This window comes from Crocuta crocuta, unplaced genomic scaffold (assembly GCF_008692635.1).
Source record: "Crocuta crocuta isolate KB4526 unplaced genomic scaffold, BGI_CrCroc_1.0 scaffold352, whole genome shotgun sequence".
Taxonomy (NCBI): domain Eukaryota; kingdom Metazoa; phylum Chordata; class Mammalia; order Carnivora; family Hyaenidae; genus Crocuta; species Crocuta crocuta.
This window is the reverse complement of record NW_027532169.1, coordinates 499,436-519,419: the sequence shown is the minus strand read 5'-3', so window position 1 is coordinate 519,419 and position 19,984 is coordinate 499,436.

The window sequence follows — 19,984 nt, the reverse complement described above, 5'->3', positions numbered from 1 at the left end:
ATTTAGGCCAAAATGTTCTAATTATAATTACCAAGGAGTCCTAGCATATGGAAACAATGATTAATTCTCTCCCACTTAATATGGGTGAGGTTTCAGTGTGGTTGGGCCATACCTGGGCTTGATAAATTCTATGGATTCTTCCATATATCCTTCTTCTGATTGTTGGGATCTCACTATTTTCTGATAAATGCCTTAAAATATTCAAATGATCAATGAATATAGGCAACAGAATTGATTTAGTTGTGACATAAAATAAAATGAAAGTTTAGCATTGCATAGAATTCATTTCTGTATATTACTCACATATCATCCTCAGAGTGTATATGGATCCAGCTAATTATATGATCAGTTAAATCATTTTCCTATTGCCTCTGCTGCTAATTTCCCATCTGGGAATCTGGGTTGGCAGAAGATGTTGTCTCACCACTTCTGCCTTATGTCAACCCAATAACCAATTTCATATACCCACATATCCCTGAGCATCTGTTCTCAAAATTCCAAGCAACAGGAAACAACTCTGAAACACACACACACACACACACACACACAGATAAATCACAGCATCCATGAAAGAACTAGACAGTCTAAGCCCAAGCAGCCAGTCAGTTGGGTTAATACAACTGTGGGTAGATTGTCTTCTGTATGTGTGTACTTACATAACTTCTGGTATCCTTAGGATGTCTCAGGGTGCTATTTCAGTTTATTTTTCAATTAGTTTGCTGTGTTTGTGATTCATCCTGGAGCAAAGAGTAGGAGAGGGAGCCTGCATTCTGAGAATAAAGGATTTATACAACTTTTCCCATCTCTTTAATTTCTCTGCTGACTACATCATCATGGTGGAGTTCTCTTTTGCCCTCTTTCCTCTCATCTTTAAGTTCATATGGGTTTCTTCTGAAAAACAATCCGTTTCTTTTTTGATGGGCTCTTCTTTCACTTGAATAGGATTTCAAGGTGTTCAGGTATGCGTTTGGACTCCTTTTCTTTCTAACTTCAAGAAATTTTCTACCATTTAGTTTGTCAATGGGATCTGTCCTGACTTTGCAGCACAGTTATGGATTCATTTTATTTGTACATTTCTCCTATTGTTTCAATGCAGTATTGTTAAGGAGTGATAGATGTATTATTTGTCTGCCATCTTCGATTAGCTATTAAGACAAAAAGATACTTTAAATCCTGCCTAGTTGCTAAGGAATGAGATCACACTGCATATGCAGTTATCCTGTGGTCGGTTAATCTTTTCTCCTATTTTGAAGATTCTAAAAGCAAGGATAATAATCCCAAACACCTTTCACCTAAACAAGAATAGATTTATTAGATTTATCAGAAAAGGATTAAATTAGGGCAGTAAGATTATTATTATCAGCCCCAGGGAATCTTTGCTGAAGAAAACTCCTCATAATTACTTATAACTAAAAACCAGAAACCAATTATCCGGGCTACAGAGGTTCACATCCTGGAAAAGAGTAGAAGGAGGGTGTGGGTGTTAGAGAGCTCTGAAAGAGGCCATGTGATGTGCAAAACAGCATCAAATCTGAGAGACAGTGCTGAAATAATAGAGACATTTATGTTAAAGAATGCTTTATAATGCAAGGAAGGTAGTTTACAAGGGGGTTATTAAAGAAGGAAACAAAGTAATGGGGCTTTTAAAGAGAAGGATTACAAAAGAGGAAAAAAAGGGTAAAATATGCTTATTTCAGCTTGATCACTTCCACAACTGTGTTGAGGATTCTATTTGCAGGCACAAGGCATGGGAGACCATGAAAAAGGCAGAAGATGAACCACTTTTTCAGGAAGTATAAAAAGTAAGGGTTAGAATAATGGCTGGTGGAAAGCAGGGTGACAAGGGAAGGTTTAATTTTTATATATAGGTATTTTTAATTTTTATGTGAAAGAGGAGAAATTGACTGCAAAACTAAAGACTTCCTAATTTGTCTTGTTGATCAGGATTGGATACATTTTGGAAAGAATTATAAAATATCTGAGTGATTTATTCTTAGAAAGAGACACAGAAGTTTCCACCAACTGGCATAAGTTCACCAAAAACAGATCTAATTCTCTGTAGGTCCTTCTTGAAATTTCTACTAAGTCAGTGTATAAATAGTCCAATGTCACAGGCATAGCACAGAGATATTAGGGAAGTAATATTCATTAAGTATCAAGTAAGTACCAAGTGCCATGACAGGCACCATCACCTTACTGAGGGATGCATTTCATTTTGTCAAGGACTTGGGATTAGAGGTCCTTTAAAGTCCCTTCCACGTTTAAGATTTTATAATTTTATATTTGCCAGTGATCTTGTATGTTCTTCACAAAATTGTACTTTAAACTTAAAATTAGCCACAGCCATTAACTAATTAATCATTATTTGCCAGAATACAGGTTCACCTGAGAACACAGTAATGTGTACACATTTATGTATAGTATGCATTTACTTTTAATAAAAATTCAATAGTTCAAAGCTTCAAATTAAAGGAAAACAAATGTGATTAGGCTGCTACACTTGTTCCTAGTTCTTCACTGATTTCTGGTGATTTGTAAGATTTTATTTATTTTGAGAGACAGAGAGAGACAGACAGACAGAAGAAGACTGCACACAAGCAGGAGAGGGCAGAGAGGGGTGAGGAAGAGAGAGAATCCCAAGCAAGATCTATACTGTCAACATGGAACCTGATGCAGGGCTCAATCCCACGAATCAGGAGATCATGACTGGAGCTGAAACCAAGAGTTGGATACTCCACTGACTTATCCACCCAGACATCCCCATTTTTAATAAAAATCATATTTAAAATGATTTAAAGCCCTAGGGGCACCTGAGCGGCTTAGTTGGTTGAGCATCCGACTTTGACTCAGGTCATGATCTCATGGTTCACAAGTTTGAGCCCTGCATTGGGCTCTGTGCTGACAGCTCAGAGCCTGGAATGTGCTTCACATTCTGTATCTCCCTCTCTCTCTCTGACCCTCCCCCACTCACACTCTGTCTCTCTCTCAAAAAGAATATTAAAAAAATTAAAATGACTTAAAGCCCTAAAACATAACTCCTTATATGTTTGAAATTCCTATTAAAAGTCATAATTTTAAAGGCACATTCTGCTAATTTACACCCCCATAGTAACCCAGGGTGGCTGAGAAAAGGTAAAAAGGCTAAGGGGAAGACAACTGCTATTATTTTGCTAAGCTGTTAATATATGATCATTCCTTTTTTTATTCTGCCTTTGAGATATAATTCACATAATATTGTGTAAGTTTAAAGGTATACAATGTGATGATTTGATACATGTATATAACGTGAAATGTTTATCACAATAAGTAGTTAACACATCCTTCATCTCAATTACCTGCTGTTGTTATGGTGAGAACAATAAGGATCTACTTCCATAGCAATTTCCAAATATACAATATTGTCAACTGTAGTCACCATGCTGGACCTTAGGTTCCCAGAATTTACTCATCTCACAGCTGAAGGTTCGTGCCCTTTGAACAACATCTCTTCATTTCTCCCACCTCTAAGCCCCTGCTTAATGACCATTCTGTTTCTAGGAGTCTGGTTTTTTTTAGATTCCACATAATATGTGATATCATATAGTATCTGTCTTTCTATGACTTATTACACTTAGTATAATGCCATCAAGGTCCACTCTTGTACTCACAAATGGCAGAATTTCCTTCTTTTTTATTGTTGAATCTCTGTGTATATAGATACATTATCTATCTATCTAGATATCTCCCTCATCTTCTTTATCCATTCATCCATAGACTGATACTTAGGCTGTATGTGTCTTGGATGTTGTGAATAATGTAGCAATGAACATGGAAGTGTAGATCTCACTCTTCAAGATAGTGATTTCATTCCCTTTGCATACATAGGATTGGTGAGTTTTATGGTAGTTCTATTCTTTTAGGAGACTTCATACTGTTTTCCACAGTTACTGTGCCAATTTACATTTCCACTAACAGTGCACAAGGGTTCCCTTTTCTCTACATCTTTGGCAACATTTGCAATTCCCAATCTTTTTGATAAACAACATTCTACCAGGTATGAGGTAATATCTAATTGTTGTTTTGACTTGCATTTCCCTGATGACTGGGGGGTGTTGAGCATCTTTCATTGAGCAAATGGCCTTGTTGACCATTTGTAGATCTTCTTTTGAAAAAAGATCTGTTCAGTTCCTTTGCCCATTTTTTCAATCAATTGCTATTTTACATTGGGTTATAGGAGTTTCTTATATATTTTGGATATTAACCCTTTATCTGATATGTGTTTTGCAAATGTCTTCTCTGATTCCACAGAGAATCATTTGTTGGTTTCTTTTGTTGTACAGAAGCTTTTTAATATTTATTTTTGCTTTTCTTGATTAAGTTTGGGGTCATAACCAGAAAATCATTGCCAAGACCAATATAAGGAGCTTTGTTCCTATGTTGAAATGTACAGATTCAGGTTTTATAATTCCATGTTGCTGAAGTTTAAGTGATTCCTAAGCTCCCCAAGAGCAGTGTGTACATGCATACGTGTGTAGGGTGTGTGTGTGTGTAGCTAAATGTTGAACTTTGCATGGGGATGAGGGTCTCCAACTTTGCCATCTTGGCAAAGGTCTTGAACATTCCTCTTAAACTGTCTTATTACTTTTATTTAACGAGAACTCCATTAGGAGGCGATATACCTATTTTCTCAATTAATGGTCTATTGGCATGATAAGGTAGCAGTGAAACATCAACTGCAAAATGATGCCAACTGCTGGCACAGATCCTCCTATCTACCTTTTACTGTCCTCTAGAAAGAAACACAGATGAGAAGTATAGAAAGGGATATTAAGAGTGAGTGAGCGAGAGACTGCAACAGCAGACCACTGGTTTCGTTGCTGCCATACAAAAGAAAAATACATTCAGATGGTGGATTCCATGTTCTCTTCCCAGCATTGCATTGAGAGGTTGCATGGGAACTAGCTATAGCAGTGAATTTACATTTTCTTAATCCCTCCAGTTAATCAAATTGCTGCGCATCTNAAGCGGGTCATAGTAATAATAAATGTTTAATACATGTGGAGTTCCTAGATGGTATAATGGAAACGTATAGTGACAATGATTTACAAGGATATATTTTAAATCGACTGATAAGTGCTTCTTATAGAAATGACTAAGTTGTAGTAATGGGAGATATCAAACATTGAGACATTAAACGTTGTTAAAGCCGAGCATATTTTAACACAGGGAACTAACATTACCTACAGCAGTGCCAGACTCTGGGCTTGAGGCTTTCTGTTTATTCTACTATGAACCTCACAATAACCCGGGAAAGTCGGTCATGGCATTATTTTTTTGGGGATTAATTTTCTGAAGCACAGAATATTTCAATGTTTTTCAATATTATTTTCCTAGTAAAAAAAAAAAAAACACGTTGTATCCTGATTTGAACACTGAAATAAGCCTCAAATTTTACACTTTTTTTTTTTTTCCTTGCAAGGCTACTAATACTTGCACTTGGTCAGTTTGGGGAGGAATAATATGCACAATATTTGTGAAAGTGACATCCACCACTGGGTGGGTTCTGAATCATTGCTGAAGCTGAAGCCTTTGTTCCTATCCCTTTCAGTTATTTACAAGATAATAAAGGCACAGGCTGTTCATCAAAATTCTTTGCCTGAGAGTTGCAGACTAAATGATATGTAAATACGGAACACTTCTAATTGACTGGTGTCCTAACCTTAGTTCTTAGCTGTGTTGTTATTGACTTATTCTTAGTAGTTTTTACAGCTCGTTACTTCTACAATCTCTCTCCTAATACAATAGTAACATACCAACAGGTTTTGAAGGTTTACTATACCAGGCACCATCTTAAATTATTGATTCAATTAATCATCATACTAACCCTGAGTTCACACCTTCAGGGAAGTACAGCACACCTCTAAATTTTCCCATGCAGAATCTTAACCAATGTACTTTTGCTCTCTTCCCTGACCTCTTCCGCCTTGGTTTATGCAGAAGGATTTAAGAACCTCTTGTGAATCACTAGGGTGGGATACTATTTATTCTTTTACTTTAGATATGTACGTCAGTTTGCAGAAGCTTAGGTGAAGGATACATATTTACCAGAATTTCAGCATTCTTATTTTTTCTGTCAGTTATCAACCAGTTCAAGCACTCGTAAATATACAGATTTACTCACCACCAGTTATTTCACATTATTATCTACAATCTCACTTTTTATTTAAAGGAACAGTGTTTTGTGGATAATGCCAAGGCCCCCTATCCCTCCAATAATTTTCTAACCTTCCTCCCCAATAAGTAATTATTCTTATTTTTACAGATCATCCTATATTTTTGTGTTTTTATTACATAGGCACATCTTTTAAAACTTGATATAAATGAGATCATACTATTACTGTCATTTTGTGATTTGCTTTATCACTAGAATTCTATTTCTAAAATTTCCCATGTTTTTCACTGAAAGCTAACACTTCAGTTGCAAAAAAATATTCTATTATAAATAAATCATAGTGTACTTATTCATTCTCCTGCAGAAAAAGTTACATAACCAATAACATCTCCCATTAAACATTAATATCCCTGGAAATATGCTCAAAAAGGGCTCTAGGGAAAGAAGAAATAGAATTGCCTGATCATAGAATATGCATGTATTCCTCTTAGAGAAGTTTGCTCGATTGTTCTCCAAAGTGGTGGTACCAACACATACCCCCAACAGCAATGTTGAACAGTCTTAATTTCCACTGGTTATTGTTAACACTTTTAATCAAACATTTTAACAGTATCATAGAAATGAAATGACAGGATGTTTAGTATGCAGTTTCCTAATTGTGAAAAACATCCGGTATCTTTCCATTTCTTTCTTTGAAATGCAACCGTGTTTCTTGGGAAGTTACCTACTTACTTCTGTGACTAGTTCCTTTCTATTGACTCGACCATTTATGCTTTTCTTTTCTTTATACATTCAGTTTAGGAATCATTTGTTATTCACGTGCTTTGCAGTACTGTCTCTCTCCACTTTAATTACGGAGTTATCATATAGAAATACTAATTTTAAATGTAGTTACTTATAAAATATTCCACTTCTGTTTTTTGTCATATGTCAAAATCCTCTCCATTATAAAGCACTCATTCCCATACCTTACTCCTCTATTACAGGTTTTTTTTAAATCTATTTATGTACTGAGACCATTTTTCTATTAATTTAAACTTTGAGCTATTAATAATAACCTAAGTCTTTCCTTCTTCAAAGGAGTCTTAATGATTTTATGCTCTATAATTCTATACATATTTTGGAATTAACTTGTCAAGTTTTATTTAAACATAACTCAATTGTTTTATAATATTAGCTTAATTGGAGATGAAAAAACACCATGATATTGAATCTTTCTGTCCATACACAAGATACTTCTATTTATGGTTTGTCTCAATTTATTTATAGTTTCTACATAAAGTTTTGTTTAAGTTATTTACTTATTTTATTAGAGCAAGAGAAAGAAAGAGTACATGAGTGGGGTAGGGGCAGAGAGAGAATCCCAAGAAGCTTCTGTGCTGTCAGCTCAGAGCCCAACATGGGGCTGGATCTGACAAAACAGGAGACCTTGACCTAAGTCTGACGCTTAACTGGCTCACACCCACGTACCCCTATGAAGTAGTTTTTTAAGTGAAGTATAACTGACACACAATACTACATTAGTTTTAGATGTACAACAGTGATTTGACAAATCTATAATTACACAATGCTCACTATGATAAATGTATGAATTTTATGAAAGCATTTGAAAAGTATACAATTGAATAAATTGACAACCCAGCTAAAAAGTAGTCATTGCACACTAAAAGGAATTTAAGATATAAAGGCAAATAATTTTAAACTAAATAGTATTTTAAAACCAGAGAACAGCTGTTAAGTGCTCCTTGTAGTTCACAAGAGCTTTTACAGTATATGTGGATAGTTAGAAATGCTTATTTTTGACCATTTTGATTTCAGACAATGTCATTAGTGCAGGAGACATAATTTAAAAATTCAAGAAGACTAGGTCAAACAAGGGCAATAGTTATATGGAATAAAAGGAGTCAGAAATTTAAAACAAAACCTGAGAATTGAATGTAAGTACTTAAAAAGAAAGTATTTCAATCCATTCCAGGAATCAAAGGCTTCAAATAGCCATTTTGGACCATTTCATTATTATAATCAATTGGTCATACTGGGTAAAACTTTTCCAATTTCATCTGAAATTGTGTTCATTTCCTTGTTTGTGTCCCAAACTGTAAACTTTACACATCTATCTCCTCTTGTCTCACATTGCTCTATGCTTCTTTCTTCTCACCTGAATGTATATTGCTCCCTTCCCTTTCAAATATTTCCACTGTGCCCCTTTGGGACCCCCATTCTGTGGTAAACACAATACCATACATTTTCAACTTTTGACTAATAATGCGTATCATTAAAACCTGCCTCTTTGAAAACACCATTTTCTCTGGAATGCACTTTATTACTATTTCCAGTCTTCACAGCACTTTGTGCCTTTTACTGTATTTTGTACGTCATCCTCCCCTTTTTTATTAAGGCATAATTGACGTATAACATTAGATCACCAAGCAGGTGAAAGATCTGTACGCTGAAAACTATAAGATATTTGTGAAAGAAATTGAAGACACAAATAAAGGGAAAGATATTCTGTCATCATGGGAGACTACTGTTAAAAGTTCCATTCTACCCAAAGCAATCCCTATTAATATTTCAAAAGGCATTTTTCACAGGAATAGAACAATCCTAAAATATGCATAGGACCACAAAGCAAGCTGGAGAAAGAACACAGTGGAGGCAATCATGCCCCCCGATTTCAAACTATATTACAAAGCTATAGTAATCATGGGATTCCTGGGTGGCTCAGTTCATTAAGCACCGGACTTTAAATCAGGTCATGATCTCACGGTTTGAGGGTCCGAGCCCCATGTTTGACTCTGTGCTGACAGCTCATAGACTGGAACCAGTTTCTGATTCTGTGTCTCCCTCTCTCTCTGCCCTTAAACCACTTGCGCTGTCATTCTGCCTCTCAAAAATGAATGTTAAAAAAAAAAAAAAAATCAAAGCTATAGTAATCAAATAGTATGGTATTGGCATAAAAACGGACACATAAATTAACGGAACAGAATAGAGAGCCTAGAATTATGCCCGTACATATATTTTCAATTAACTTATGACAAGGAAACCAAGAATACACAGCAAGGAAAATAGTCTCCTCAACAAATGCTTCTGGAAAACCTGGTCCGCCATATGCAAAAGAATGAAACTGAGCCCCTATCTTCCATCATACATAAGAACTAACTCAGAACAGATTACAGACTTGAATGTCTGTAATGGCCAGAAAACCATAAAACTAAAAGAAAACATAGGCACTAATGTCCTTGATCTCAGTCTTGATGATGATTTTTTTTAATTTAACACCAAACACAAGCAATAAAAGCAAAAATAAGCAAAAGCAACTATATCAAACTAAAAGCTTGTGCACAGCAACAAAATGAAAAGGAAACTTGTGAATAGGAGAAAATATGTGCAAGTCATGTGTTTAAAAAGGAATTAATACCCAAAGTATATTAAAAAACACATATAACTCAATAGCAAAAACAAACAATCTGATTAAAAAATAGGCAGAAGATCTATTTTCTTTTAGTCTATTAGGACCTTTTTGTATTCAACTTTTCTCCAGCCAGGCTAAAACTAGAAGACCATCACTTTACTCTCTTGCCAATATTCCCAGATTTTAAACCTACTATGTTTCACTCAGATGCACCTTATATAATTTTCAACTCAGTATCAATTTTCAGCTTTGAATCAACTTACCTTCTCTCTCCTATCCTCACATGCATTGAATACCTGGGAAAATAAGCATGCTTATAGCAATTACCTGCTCTAGATATTCATGTTCTTCAACCTCACATCTTCAGACAACTTAGAATCGTACCATATGTTCACAATTAGCTTTTTCCCCAAAACAGCAGTTCATGTAAACCTTTCCCAGTATCTTTAAAACTCTAAATGCTACCCCTCCGTTTTCAGCAGATAACTTTGTTACCCATTACTAAAATACAGTTATGTACCATCAGCATTCATCATTATAGCAGTTTCAAGTGTATGACATAGCAATTCAACATCTGCATACACTGTGAAATTATCACCACAGTTAAGTCCAGTTAGCATCCATTACCATACATAGTTCCAGAAAGTTTTTCTTTTGATAAAAACTTTTAAGATCTACTCTCTTAGCAACTATCAAATATGCAGCATATGCTAGACACCACATCCCAATGAACCATTCACTCCATAACCAAACAATTTGCACTCCTTAATCCCCTACCCCTATCTTGACTGGGTTTCAACATCTTTAACTTACCTGTAGTTTACTCTTTTTTGTTTCTCCCTTTCTTCTAGGACAATGAAGGGATAGGTTCATTTCTCTAATGCAGTTGTTCTCAAACCTAACTTATATTAGAAGGTAGCTTATGGCTCAGTAAAGCAGACTGATTGGCCCTACACCCAGCAATTCTGAATTAGCAGGTCTTGGAGGTGAGACCTGAGAGTTGTTTTTAACAAAACCCAGGTGTTGCTACAACTGCTTCTCCAGAGACCAGGGCTCTAAGGTAATTCTTCACTAGAATCGTATCGCTCTTTGCCCCTCAGGGATAATATTTCCCAAACTTTCTTTCTTTACTGGCTTCTTCCCAGCAGCAGTCACACATTCTCAAGTCACCTATCTTACAAAGAAAAGAAACAAAAACTCCTTCATGTCCACATTCAAGTTACTCTCCTACCTGCTTCTCCTTTTGCAACTACATTTACTGAACAAATTCTTTACAAATGTTAATCTATCTTAATCTACTTATCAGGCTACTGAAAGCAGATACCAGACACAAACTCTTTGAAGTTACCAAAGAACTAATTTTTGAAAAATCCAGTGGGTACCTTCCAGTTCTCAGAGTATTATTCTCAGTCATCGGAGTATTAGGACTTACCTGCTTCCTTCTTGAAATGCTTGGCTTTAACTTTTCTGATTTTCCTCCTGTCTTTTTTTCTCCATTCTGATTAATCTTCGTTTGGAATTAGGTAAGGTCATTGCTCCACTTTCTACTTTGCAACTATTCCATGGGTTTTCAATTGTTATTTATAGGCTGAAGTCTCAAAATCCAGGCTGGATCTCTCTCCTTCCTTCAGCCTGCCCATGGGATCAGTGTGAGAGCTTTTCCTAAAGGGAATATATAGGCTTGTCCTCTCACAGGTGGATGAAACCCCGCCCACCTGTGATAGGGAGACTATAGGAGAAATGATAGGAGGATAAAGGTATAGAACCCTAAAGAAGTTAGGTTTGTGGATCTGGGAGGATGAGAGGTTCTCATTTAATCAAAATGAAATGGGTTTGCCTGGGTGGCTCAGTGGGTTAAGTGTCTGACTCTTGGTTTCAGCTCAGCTCATGAACTGAGTTTGTGAGTTTGCCCCCATGTTGGCTCCCTAACAGCATGGAGCCTGCATGGGATTCTCTGCCCCTCTCCAGCCTTCTCTCTCTCTTTCAAAATAAACATCTTAATAAAATGAAATGGGAACAGCATCACAGTAAAGTGATTTTGTCGTGAATTTGTCATAATTCTTGAAACACTTTTAGGTGATATTTGGACTCTGAGGCAGAAAATCTTAAATTATTAATGATACCAATCTGATTTTGCAATTCTTTATTGCCTCGCCTGAGCTCAGAGATGCAGATGGGATCATTGATGACTCACCTCCATTTGAGGGTAAAGTTTCGAAAAATAGGTTCAAAGAAATAAGTGAATGACAGAGTAAATGAAACTCTTTACAGTGAGGTAACAATAATTTTGATTCATAGATTCTAAGCTGGGCAAAAGACAAGAATATCCAAGGGTAGGTTAAAGAACAGAGGGGAAAAATATCAAAGTAATAAACTTATGAATTTAATAACTGTTGCATTAGGCTGACTGGGCAACTCAGAGGACAGAAAATTGTGGTTAAGGACTAAGTGACTTCATGACTTCAGGTAGTTGCATGGACTGGGAAAGGACCTTGAAAGTATACTGGAATGGAGGAAAATGCAATTTTAGAGGGCATCCAGGAGCTTGATGCCAGGTGTTGGATTCCCTTTAAACAAACCCAGAATGATAACAGAAATTGCAGAGGATATGAATACTATGAACAAAATGCTAATATGTTCAATAAATGAAGGGCAGGGATGGTGGGAAGTAGGTCTGCAGATGATTACTATTGAAAGCACAAGTGAGTTATAACTAGATTAGACACAAAGGAGCAAGGTTTTTGCTCAGGTGAGAGTATTTAGCTGCCTGGAAACAGCAACTGGGAACTTGGAGAACACTGACTTTACTTCTAGGTCTTTAGATAAAGGGAGTGTAAAGGAAAAAAAAAATCCCAACTTAACATCAAGGAAGCAAAATGGTGTCTTCACGAAACTCTAGGTTTAAGCTACATTGAGATGGAGGGAACCTTTGAAGAAGAGGACGAAAATACAAATGGTTAAATAATCATTGGCTATAAAATGATTGCAGTAGAAGAGTTTGGGAGGTGAGGGAAGGTTTGGTTGATAAAGGGAATATAAGGAGTAGTATTGGGATGAGAACTGAGAGAATTTAGGACATAATAGATGACAAAGCAGGAGTGTATTTTTGGCATAATTCACAGGGACATAAGACTTGGTGGATATAGTATTGAGGGGGTTGTATAGCCCATACAGTACTAGATAAAAGGTTTTAGTGATTTGCTGCGTGTAGGACTGGACTTTTGGCCCTTCATGGCTTCTTATACAGGCTTCATATAGGACAAACATGAAGGAAAGTGTCTTTCTTTATACCCTTATTCTCAACTCCATCAAATTCCCTGTTATTTTTTTTTTTTTACCTCGTTTCCGTGGAAATGCAGTTTAGGATGTGTTACACTAATAAAGGACACATTAATCCCATATCATTCTAAATGTCTTCCAGCTGGTATTCTAACCACTTCTTTCAGCAACAAGGTTGATGTGGCTTATTTTATAAGGGACTACTTGTTTCATTTTCCACTGTGCCTGAGACAACCCCCAAGACAATAAAGTGCAATAGGCTGTAATATTTCCAAACTCAGGTTGCCAATATATTCATTTCAACATAGAAAGTTGAGTGATTTTTTTCCAAGTACAGAAATTCTCCAAATTCAATATGACACAATATTCAATTTAAGATATTAACCAGCCTATAAAGCTATCATCTTTGATAGGTCTATATTTTCATATACCCATTAAAATAATTATACTAAAGCCAAAGTATTAAAAATTTGATTAACTATATAGAAGATGCATAAATTTGAAATCTGTACAGGATTTAGTATGACTTGCAGAATGATCAAGGAATCTAGCACTACACATATCAAGGGTGAAAAAGCACAGAGGTTTGAAATGATGCATTTTCAGTAGAGCCAACCAGTCAAATGGGTTTGTTCTCTGGAGTACTGTAATTCACTTGTTCTTTTGTGCTCCTCAATAGAGTTCTTTTATTTTCTTTCCTTCCATCCTCCACTTTTCTCTCAATATTCCTGATTCTTTCCCTTCTTGCCTGTGTATTTCAACTTGAGTGGAAGACTGTTTCAAAAACATTTCAATTGTACCTTCTGGTCAAATCTATCAGTTGCAGTTAGAGTCAGTAAACGCTAAATTCTGGCCGACAGTTTGGCCTTTTGGTGCAGTGTGGTAGAATATAATAAGGGCTAATTTTGAGTCAGATAAACCCATGTTTTGATGCCAGGTCTGTCATTCATTAGCTGTGTGATCCTGGCAAATTATTAGAACTTTTAGAATCTCAAATGTCGAGCTTCCTTATTGGTAAATGGGAGGATGATACTGATTGCAAAGTGCTACGGGAAGGACTCAAATGAAAGATTTCATGTAAAATATCTTGCCCAGTGCCTATGTGTGTTCGAAGGATAGCTATCATCTGATCCCTTATAGCAACATCCTTTCTCTTGTGTACAAACCATCTCTTCAGGGGTGTAAGCAATGGTGACATTGTTCAGCTCTCTTCTATTCAAAATACAGTGAACGGGGGCGCCTAGGTGGCTCAGTCGGTTGAGCATCCAGCTTCAGCTCAGGTCATGATCTCACAATTTGTGGGTTCGAGCCCTGCATCGGGCTCTGTGCTGACAGCTAGCTCAGAGCCTGGAGCCTGCTTCGGATTCTGTGTCTCCTCTCTCTGATTGTCCTCTGCTTGCACGCGCGCACTCTCTCTCTATCTCAGGAAACTTAAGGTAAGAGGCTTCCTCTGAAATGGAGGCTTATCTTAATTTTTATTTGGAAAATACTCAAATATACAAAGTCTCTTGATATAGCAAAACTTCATAGAAAGCCAAATTATAGAAATAAATTTGCCTATGAAATCCATTTAATGAAAAAGAAGCATTTATTAGAAGTGACGGTGTGAAAGATGACAGTGGCCAATCAATGCTTGTTGAAGCATATCTAAAATGGCTTTTGATCATTGTTGGGGAAAGATGTGTGGACATGGCAGGATCTCTATGATCCAAAATTGGTTGGGGAGAACCAGCTATTGGGAAGAGTTGTACGTACAGGTTGCTGAATGGATGGATAACTGACTGACTAACTGATAGACAAAATGACTGTTAAGTGCCCCCAAATATTCAAGGCACTGACTAGGTATAGTGTCACAGCATTGTACTATGCCTTGGGGTATCCTCACCAAAACCTGATGAAGTCAGTAATACCCTGATTCATTATAACAAAACAAAAATCCTTGAAGCTCAGAAAGGGTTTACATATCACCTATATCACAAAATTGGAAATAAGTAGAACAGAGATTCACCTCGTTCCTCTGACTTCCACTCAAAACAATTCTTCTCTTTGCCAAGACAACAAGGCAAGAGTTCAGACACGATAAGCTGTTAGTTTAAAATAAGTTTTCTTTGTAGGGATTAAAATAAAAAATGTTTAATACATAAGCATAAAAAGTAAATAAACTGGATGAATTAAAAAGCAAAAAAATGGAGCTAAAGCACCAATTTGAGACTTCCATGGCAAAATATATCCTTTTCTCTTGCTCAATGACATATTCTCTTCTAGGCATATGTAAGTGTGATTTATTTTAATTTAATTAGTATTTATAGAATTGCTTTAAATCAAGCAATGTTTTGTTAGAAAAGAGAGTGTTTAGTTGAACTGGATTCTTTAATTTCTGTCCTTTTCATTGATCCATACCTGAGAGCACTCTTCTAGAATATTCTATAATATGTCTACAGAACCTGCTGTTGCTAGATATACTCTAAGGGAGGAAACAAATGAAAAATTGTATGCTCAAATAAGTTTGGAAATCACTATTTATCATCTTACTTTCTTATTTTCTTATAGATCCACAAAGCACAACAGTATAGCAATAACAACAAAGTCCTGCACCAATGGTACATGTTTAATTCCATTTAACTCAATAGCATGCAAATATATTTGATCACAGAATCCCTCTCTCTTTCCCTTTTTAACTGTAATAACTATAAACATCACAGCCAGTGTTCCGCAGAAACAATTTCAGAAATGCAAGGTTAACAAACTAATCACATGATATTCATTATTATGACATATTCATAATTATCATTAAGCAAAGGGACACATGGCAGCTGCAAGTGGTGTTGGATCTATGATACCATTTAAACAGGAAAAAAAAAAAGATTTGAAAGGGAAATAGATTGCAAATTTATGTGTGACTCTAGAGCCTTGATCTGACAGTCACCGTAAATGTGAGGCTGGTTACTCCCACAAGCACTAAGAGACATTTATCATGCTACCTAAATTGCTCCAGGGAGAAATAAAGGGCACTGCCTTTGCAAATTCAGCAGTATCATCATAGCATCCCTTCCCCTCCCCCACACCCCTTCCTCTAAGAATCAAACACTTTCATGCTCACACATTCAGTAAGCATTCACTAAGTTCCTATTATTTAGATGGTATTATTCTAACCACTGGAGATACCAACGCAACAGCATCCATTCCCCATTTTCCTGAACCTCACAGTTTAGTAGAAAAGAGACAAAGCTGCCAAAGCTTTCAATATAATGTGATAAATCCTGTGTAGGGGTAAGTATAAGCTGGGAGGATTATTGATGAAAGGCGTCTAATTCATTCTGTTTAAGTCAGGACAAATTTACAATTGGTGCTTGTTCAGTGTCAAATGACAGGTTACATGCAGCAAACAGATGAGAGAAATTAGAAGTTTCCAGGCATAGTCTAATACACTAATAGTACAGAGACGTGAAAAAGCACAGTGCATTTAGCACAAAGCTTAGTATGACTGACCAAGATAAGGAATGTGTGTGTGAGTGTGCATGTAGGTTATGTGGGATTGAGCAAGGTGGCTACAGAATTGGGCCTGGATCAGATTATTCAACATCTTCTATAGGACATTAAGAAACTGGGAGTTCTTACTAAAGACTTAGTAAGCTCAGGGGTGCCTGGGTAGCTCAGTCAGTTAAGCACCTGACTTTTGATTTCAGCTCAGGTCATCATAACATGGTCAAGATCAAGCCCTGTGTTGGGCTCATGCTGAGTGCAGAGCCTGTTAAGATTCTCTCTCCCCCTCTTCTACTACCCTTTCCCCCATGTAAAAATACATACATACATACATACATACATACATATATACATACATACATACTTCAGGAAACCACAAAATGTTTTAAGCAGTAGAGATCCCATAGCAGCAACATAAAGAAGAGAGAGATGAATGAAATGAAAGACTGGAGATCATTATAGAAATCTCAGTAAGAAGAAATGCAGAACCCAATGGATGTAGTGATACACACACACACACACACACACACACACACACACAGAATTAGACATAGTAAATTAAATTGCCTAACTTTTCAGCTTCCTCTAATAGACCATCTATGAAAAAGCATGATGCATTCTACCTAGTGTACTCAGATTTTAAAGAGGATTATCGGGATATAATGTCTTAATAAAAATATTTGTGGAAATCTTAAACTTACACCTAGCCATAATGCTGTATTTAGACATAAAAAAGCATTTTATGGTTGTAACAGGCACCTTCCATAGACAATTATTCATTCTACTTTCTGAGAGGTGAGCCAAATTTGTGTGGTATATTAAGATTATGTGGGGGCGCCTGGGTGGCTCAGTCCGTTAAGCGTCCGACTTTGGCTCAGGTCATGATCTCGCCCTTTGTGGGTTCGAGCCTCGCATCGGGCTCTGTGCTGATTGCTAGCTCAGAGCCTGGAGACTGTCTTTGGATTCTGTGTCTCCCTCTCTTTCTGTCCCTCTCCTGCTCACACTGTCTCTCTCTCTCTCTCTCTCTCAAAAATAAATAAAACATTAAAATAATTTAAAAAATTATGTGGTATATTAAAAGTATATGTCTGATGTTAGTTCCATTTCACAACTGCCATAGCTCTCGTCATTCTTGAAAGGTATAGTCTTTGACAACAATAACAATATGAGAGGAAACTATCATTTATTGGGTTTTTATTGTGTACCAGTCACTATTATAAATCATGTTTACTCATTTTGGTAGTTGCTACTAAGTATGAAGTGGTAAATTTGGAGGGGGTAGGAATAATACAGGCCTGTTTATTAAGGAAATATTCAGATCATGTTTTCTGGTCAGAAAAAGATATCTCTGACTCCCTACATTTTTCTCATGCACAGAAAGGAGAAAAGTCTGTTGTAACTACATTGTTTTTCCTTGGAATATTTGCATATTTTCTTTTGAAAACAGTCTTGTCCTGCACGTTTTCCTACTTGATATCTATGATTAATGTGTTTTTAGACTACATCTCATCTGTTGATACTGAATATTGGTGAAAGGACCATGATGATCTAAGTAAAATCCTTCAGGTCACGATGTTAGTGGCATCTAAATCTCTCAGGCAGTTTTCAGAGAAACTGATGTACTGATATTGTATACCACACAGGGATAGAATTGTTAAGAAGATAAAATCCAAGTGAACTGCCTAAGGACAAATGTCTTAAAATTGTGAGGAAAGGTTTTCTTTAGAGTCTCATTTTCTTACTTCTAATACTGTTGTCAGTGCCTCTCATGAGCTATGATTATTATGATGACATAAAGGAAGTTTGAGTCTGGAAACTGTCCTCATACAGGGAAAGGTCATAAGCCTATAACTTTGTACAAATTTACTTTGTCAAGCTGACCTTGAAACTACTGATTACTCCTTGTTAAAAATTTTTGTAATGTTTATTTATTTTTGAGAGATAGAGAGACAGAGTGTGAGCAGGGGAGGGGCAGGGAGAAAGGGAGACATGGAACTCAAAGTGAGCTCCCGGCTCCAGGTTCCGCAATGTCAGCACAGCGCTCAACACGGGGCTCGAACTGACAAACTGTGAGGTTATGACCTGAACCGTAGTCTGACCCTTTACCGACTGAGCTGCCCAGGTGCCCCAGATTACTTCTAGTCTTAAGTGTTTACGTTGATAATGCTTCTAAAATCAGGGGCCTTAACCATCAAAAGAGAAGTGAGTGTCAGTCACCACATAAAATACGAAGTTTGACATTATGGTTCTCTTTTTCCTTGTCAATTATAGTAATACGTAATCGGTTATAGATGACAATTTCAAGAGGAAATTCTGGTAAAAATGGTCTGGACAAGGACCATTTCGAAGAGTTTGCTTGTAACAATTAATGCTTAAAGGGAATTCAGGACATTTCATCATACCAGGATATTTTAGAGATGGAAGGAAGCACACTGCCTTTGCTCTCCAAAAGCCTATAATCTATTATTTAGAAATGTTTCTGAAATTTTTGTGAAGATAAAGCCACAGGGAAGGGGGAAATATACTAAAAACTCCATGCATACAATCACAGGCACATTATTGTTATTCTTTAAGTATATTAATGTGATATTTTTCTACTGACAATATTTCTAAACCTGGTAAAAGAATTGAACGGGCCAAATCATGACCAACGCTTGGACTAAGCATTTTAAAGACAAATGTATGTAATTTTTAAAAGAGACTATGATAATGATTTCATATGCATGATGATCAATTTATTCTGCTCACTTTTACTTATTCTACAAATGAATCTTAGATATATAGTAGACTCCTATTATAAGATAGCTTCTTAAAGGAATTTGGCTATAGTTATGTGGTGTGGGTAGAAATCAGCTGGAGAGTTTATCAATAATACAGATTTCCAGTTTCATCCCCAGAGATTCTGATTCACCATGTCTGGGCTGAATCTTAGGAACATATATTTTTAACAAGCTCTTCACATGGTTCTGACACAAGTGTTTCTTGATACACACTTTGAAAAACATGATCTAAGGAGATAAATTACTTCTCTTTCTGAATCTTCTAATCTCTAGCAGACCAATGTTAATAAGATACTTGGAAGTTGGGTGGTGATAAGAAATTTGCTCACCTGGGGCGCCTGGGTGGCTTAGTCGATTAAGCGTCCGACTTTCGCTTAGGTCATGATCTCGCGGTTCGTGGGTTCGAGCCCCGCGTCGGGCTCTGTGCTGACTGCCAGCTCAGAGCCTGGAGCCTGTTTGAGTCTGTGACTCCCTCTCTCTCTGACCCTCCCCTGCTCACGCTGTCTCTCTCTCTCTCCTAGAAATAAATAAAACATTAAAAAAAAAAAGAAATTTGCTCACCTGAAGCTTCATGTGATTGTAACAAGCAGAGAGGCAAGAGACAAAAGGAGTCAAGATCAGACAGAGTATATCAGAATTCTGCTGAAGCGGTGACTTAAAGATAAAATGATAGAGGGGTGCCTGGGTGGCTCAGTTGGTTAAGCGTCCGACTTCAGCTCAGGTCATGATCTCACAGTTCGTAGGTTGGAGCCCGGCATCGGGCTCTGTGCTGACAGCTAGTTCAGAGCCTGGAACCTGCTTCAGATTCTATATCTCCCTCTCTCTCTGACTTTCCTCTGCTCATGCTGTCTCTCTCTCTCTCTCTCAGAAATAAATAAA